The 6,019-nt window shown below is 42.2% G+C and overlaps 1 non-coding gene across 1 annotated transcript; it reads left to right on the top strand.

Moving 5' to 3' along the window:
• Positions 1-5,703: 5,703 nt before the first annotated feature.
• LOC130952070 (small nucleolar RNA R71) lies at positions 5,704-5,811 on the top strand. Its single transcript, XR_009074250.1, has one exon. It is a non-coding gene; the product is annotated as a small nucleolar RNA R71 (small nucleolar RNA).
• Positions 5,812-6,019: the final 208 nt, after the last annotated feature.

The following is a 6,019-nucleotide window of genomic DNA, read 5'->3' as shown; positions in this document are numbered from 1 at the left end:
CAAGGAGAAGAAAGAGGAGAGAAAGGAGAGTGGGAAGAGCACTGGTGCACGAAATTGTGATCAATACTTTTTAATACACAGAACAATCCCCGGTAATGGCTCCAAAGACTTGGTGCTCAATACCATGGCATAAACACAACTTCGCACAACTAACCAGCAAGTGCACTGGGTCGTCCAAGTAATAAACCTTACGCGAGTAAGGGTTGATCCCACGGAGATTGGTGGTATGAAGCAAGCTATGGTCACCTTGTAAATCTCAGTCAGGCAGACTCAAATGTGTATAGTGATAAACGAATAAAGCATAAAGATAAAGATAGAGATACTTATGTATATCATTGGTGAGAGCTTCAGATAAGCATATGAAGATGCCTTCCCTTCCGTCTCTCTGTTTTCCTACAGTCTTCATCCAATCCTTCTTACTCCTTTCCATGGCAAGCTCATGTAGGGTTTCACCGTTGTCAGTGGCTACCTCCCATCCTCTCAGTGAAAATGTTCCCATGCTCTGTCACAGCATATGGCTAATCAGCTGTCGGTTCTCGGTCAGGCCGGAATAAAATCCATTGATCCTTTTGCGTCTGTCACTAATGCCCCGCCTGCTAGGAGTTTGAAGCACGTCACAGTCATTCAATCATTGAATCCTACTCAGAATACCACAGACAAGGTTAGACCTTCCGGATTCTCTTGAATGCCGCCATCAGTTCTCGCCTATACCACGAAGACTCTGATCTCACGGAATGGCTGGCTCGTTTGTCAGGCGAGCACTCGGTTGTCAGGCGATCAACCATGCATCGTGTATCAGGAATCCAAGAGATAAACACTAGAGCCTTGTTGCTTGTAGAACAAGAATGGTTGTCAGTCACTTTGTTCATGAGTGAGAATGATGATGAGTGTCACGGATCATCACATTCATCAAGTTGAAGAACAAGTGATATCTTGGACAAAGAACAAGCGGAATTGAATAGAAGAACAATAGTAATTGCATTAATACTCGAGGTACAGCAGAGCTCCACACCTTAATCTATGGTGTGTAGAAACTCCACCGTTGAAAATACATAAGAACAAGGTCTAGGCATGGCCGTGAGGCCAGCCTCCCAAATGATCTAAGAACTAGATGTCCAAAGATGATCAAAGGATCTAAAAATAATCCAAAGATGAAAATACAATAGTAAAAGGTCCTACTTATAGAAAACTAGTAGCCTAGGGTGTACAGAGATGAGTAAATGACATAAAAATCCACTTCCGGGCCCACTTGGTGTGTGCTTGGGCTGAACAATGAAGCGTTTTCGTGTAGAGACTCTTCTTGGAGTTAAACGCCAGCTTTGGTGCCAGTTTGGGCGTTTAACTCCCAATTAGGTGCCAGTTCCGGCGTTTAACGCTGGGATTTCTGTAGGTGACGTTGAACGCCGGTTTGGGCCATCAAATCTTGGGCAAAGTATGGACTATCATATGTTGCTGGAAAGCCCAAGATGTCTACTTTCCAACGCCGTTGAGAGCGCGCCAATTGGGCTTCTGTAGCACCAGAAAATCCACTTCGAGTGCAGGGAGGTCAGAATCCAACAGCATCTGCAGTCCTTTTGAGTCTCTGAATCAGATTTTTGCTCAGATCCCTCAATTTCAGCCAGAAAATACCTGAAATCACAGAAAAACACACAAACTCATAGTAAAGTCCAGAAAAGTGAATTTTAACTAAAAACTAATAAAAATATACTAAGAACTCAACTAAAACTACTAAAAACATACTAAAAACAATGCCAAAAAGCGTACAAATTATCCGCTCATCACAACACCAAACTTAAATTGTTGCTTGTCCCCAAGCAACTGAAAATCAAATAAGATAAAAAGAAGAGAATATACTATAGACTCCAAATTATCAATGAAACTTAGCTCCAAATTAGATGAGCGGGACTAGTAGCTTTTTGCCTCCGAACAGTTTTGGCATCTCACTCTATCCTTTAAAATTTAGAATGATTGGCTTCTTTAGGAACTCAGAATCCAGATAGTGTTATTGATTCTCCTAGTTAAGTATGATGATTCTTGAACACAGCTACTTATTGAGTCTTGGCCGTGGCCCAAAGCACTCTGTCTTCCAGTATTATCACCGGATACATACATGCCACAGACACATAATTGGGTGAACCTTTTCAGATTGTGACTCAGCTTTGCTAGAGTCCCCAATTAGAGGTGTCCAGGGTTCTTAAGCACACTCTTTTTGCCTTGGATCACAACTTTATTTCTTTCTTTTTCTTTCTTTTTCTTTCTTTTTCTTTTTCTCCCTTTTTTTTTGTTTTTTTTTGTATTCACTGCTTTTTCTTGCTTCAAGAATCATTTTTATGATTTTTTAGATCCTCAGTAACATGTCTCCTTTTTCATCATTCTTTCAAGAGCCAACAATTTTAACATTCATGAACAACAAATTCAAAAGACATATGCACTGTTCAAGCATACATTCAGAAAACAAAAAGTATTGTCACCACATCAAACTAATTAAGCTAGTTTTAAAGATGAATTTGAAATCCTGTACTTCTTGTTCTTTTGTGATTAAAAACAGTTTTCATTTAAGAAAGGTGATGGATTCATAGGACATTCATAACTTTAAGGCATTGACACTAAGACACTAATGATCACAAGACACAAACATAGATAAACATAAGCACTAAAATTCGAAAAATAGGAAAATAAAGAACAAGGAGATTAAAGAACGGGTCCACCTTAGTGATGGCGGCTTGTTCTTCCTCTTGAAGGTCCTACGGAGTGCTTGAGCTCCTCAATGTCTCTTCCTTGCCTTTGTTGCTCCTCTCTCATGATTCTTTGATCTTCTCTAATTTCATGGAGGAGGATGGAATGTTCTTGGTGCTCCACCCTTAGTTGTCCCATGTTGGAACTCAATTCTCCTAGGGAGGTGTTCAGTTGCTCCCAATAGTTTTGTGGAGGAAAGTGCATCCCTTGAGGAATCTCAGGGATCTCATGATGAGTGGGATCTCTTGTTTGCTCCATCCTTTTCTTAGTGATGGGCTTGAGGTCATGCCTTCTCAGTTGAACCGGCTTCCCTCTTGAATCTCTCTTTCATTGAACGCCCTCTTCATAAATGTCTATGAGGACTTGGTCCAACCTTTGATCAAAGTTGACCCTTCTTCATGGCCACAACTTCATAGAAGTGGTCTTGATGCACCCTTGAGATGAATCTCTCCATCTCCCATGACTCGGAGGAGGAGGCTTTTGCCTTCCCTTTCCTCTTTCTAGAGGTTTCTCCGGCCTTGGATGCCATAAATGGTTATGGAAAAACGAAAAGCAACGCTTTTACCACACCAAACTTAAAAGGTTTGCTCGTCCTCGAGCAAAAGAAGAAAGAAGAGAGTAGAAGAAGAAGAAATGGAGGAGAGGGAGATGGCTTTGTGGTTCGGCCAAAAGGGGAAGAAGTAGTGTTTAGGGTGTGTGAAAATGAAGGAGTGAAGATGATAGTGGGATTTGATAGGTGGGGGGTTTTTGGGAGAGAGGTGTTGAGGTGATTGGTGAATGGGTGAAGAAGAGAGAGGGTGGTGGGGTTGATGGGGATCCTGTGGGGTCCACAGATCCTTAGGTGTCAAGGAAAAGTCATCCCTGCACCAAATGGCATGCAAAATCACGTTTTGAGCCAATTCTGGCGTTAAACGCCGGGCTGGTGCCCATTTCTGGCGTTTAACGCCAGGTTCTTGCCTTTTCCTGGCGTTTAACGCCAGTCTGGTGCCCCTTTCTGGCGTTAAACGCCCAAAATGGTGCCAGACTGGGCGTTAAACGCCCAACTGCTACTCTTACTGGCGTTTAAACGCCAGTAAGTTCTTCCTCCAGGGTGTACTGTTTTTCTTCCTGTTTTTCATTCTGTTTTTGCTTTTTCAATTGATTTTGTGACTTCTCATGATCATCAACCTACAAAAAAAAACATAAAATAACAAAAGAAAATAGATAAAATGTAACATTGGGTTGCCTCCCAACAAGCGCTTCCTTAATTTCAGTAGCTTGACAGAGGACTCTCATGGAGCCTCACAAATGATCAGAGCAATGTGGGAACCTCCCAACACCAAACTTAGAGTTTGAATGTGGGGGTTCAACACCAAACTTAGAGTTTGGTTGTGGCCTCCCAACACCAAACTTAGAGTTTGACTGTGGGGGCTCTGCTTGTCTCTGATTTGAGAGAAGCTCTTCATGCTTCCTCTCCATGGTGACAGAGGGATATCCTTGAGCCTTAAACACAAGGGATTTTTCATTCACTTGAATGATCAGTTCACCTCCATCAACATCAATCACAGCCTTTGCTGTGGCTAGGAAGGGTCTGCCAAGGATGATGTTTTCATCCATGCACTTCCCAGTCTCTAGGACTATGAAATCAGTAGGGATGTAATGGTCTTCAATTTTTACCAAAACATTCTCTTCAAGTCCATGAGCTTGTTTTCTTGAGTTGTCTGCCATCTCTAGTGAGATTCTTGCAGCTTGTACCTCAAAGATCCCTAGCTTCTCCATTACAGAGAGAGGCATGAGGTTTACACTTGACCCTAAGTCACACAGAGCCTTCTTGAAGGTCATGGTGCCTATGGTACAAGGTATTGAAAACTTCCCAGGATCTTGTCTCTTTTGAGGCAATTTCTGCCTAGACAAGTCATCCAGTTCTTTGGTGAGCAAAGGAGGTTCATCCTTCCAAGTCTCATTTCCAAATAACTTGTCATTTAGCTTCATGATTGCTCCAAGGTATTTAGCAACTTGCTCTTCAGTGACATACTCATCCTCTTCAGAGGAAGAATACTCATCAGAGTTCATGAAAGGCAGAAGTAAGTCCAATGGAATCTCTATGGTCTCATTTTGAGCCTCAGATTCCCATGGTTCCTCATTGGGGAACTCATTGGAGGCTAGTGCACGCCCACTGAGGTCTTCCTCAGTGGCGTTCACTTCCTCTCCTTCCTCTCCAAATTCGGCCATGTTGATGGCCTTGCACTCTCCTTTTGGATTTTCTTCTGTATTGCTTGGAAGAGCACTTGGAGGGAGTTCAGTAATTTTCTTGCTCAGCTGTCCCACTTGTGCCTCCAAATTCCTAATGGAGGACCTTGTTTCAGTCATGAAACTTTGAGTGGTTTTGATTAGATCAGAGACCATGGTTGCTAAGTCAGAGGGGTTCTGTTTAGCATTCTCTGTCTGTTGCTGAGAAGATGATGGAAAAGGCTTGCCATTGCTAAACCCGTTTCTTCCACCATTGTTGTTGAAACCTTGTTGAGGTCTCTCTTGATTCTTCCATGAGAAATTTGGGTGATTTCTCCATGAAGAATTATAGGTGTTTCCATAGAGTTCTCCTAGGTAATTCACCTCTTCCATTGAAGGGTTCTCAGGATCATAAGCTTCTTCTTCAGATGAAGCATCCTTAGTACTGCTTGGTGCATTTTGCATTCCAGACAGACTTTGAGAAATCAAATTGACTTGTTGAGTCAATATCTTGTTCTGAGCCAGTATGGCATTCAGAGCATCAATCTCAAGAACTCCTTTCTTCTGACTTGTCCCATTGTTCACAGGATTCCTTTCAGAAGTGTACATGAATTGGTTATTTGCAACCATTTCAATGAGCTCTTGAGCTTCTGTAGGCGTCTTCTTCAGATGAAGAGATCCTCCAGCAGAGCTATCCAAAGACATCTTGGATAGTTCAGAGAGACCATCATAGAAAATACCTATGATGCTCCATTCAGAAAGCATGTCAAATGGACATTTTCTGATTAATTGTTTGTACCTTTCCCAAGCTTCATAGAGGGATTCTCCATCCTTCTGTCTGAAGGTTTGGACTTCCACTCTAAGCTTACTCCATTTTTGAGGTGGAAAGAACTTTGCCAAGAAGGCATTGACTAGCTTTTCCCAAGAGTCCAGGCTTTCTTTAGGTTGAGAGTCCAACCATATTCTAGCTCTGTTTCTTACAGCAAAAGGGAATAGCATCAGTCTGTAGACCTCAGGGTCTACCCCATTGGTCTTGACAGTGTCACAGATTTGCAAGAATTCAGCTAAGAACTAA

This window comes from Arachis stenosperma, chromosome 9 (assembly GCF_014773155.1).
Source record: "Arachis stenosperma cultivar V10309 chromosome 9, arast.V10309.gnm1.PFL2, whole genome shotgun sequence".
Taxonomy (NCBI): domain Eukaryota; kingdom Viridiplantae; phylum Streptophyta; class Magnoliopsida; order Fabales; family Fabaceae; genus Arachis; species Arachis stenosperma.
This window is presented reverse-complemented; position numbering and strand designations above follow the sequence as displayed.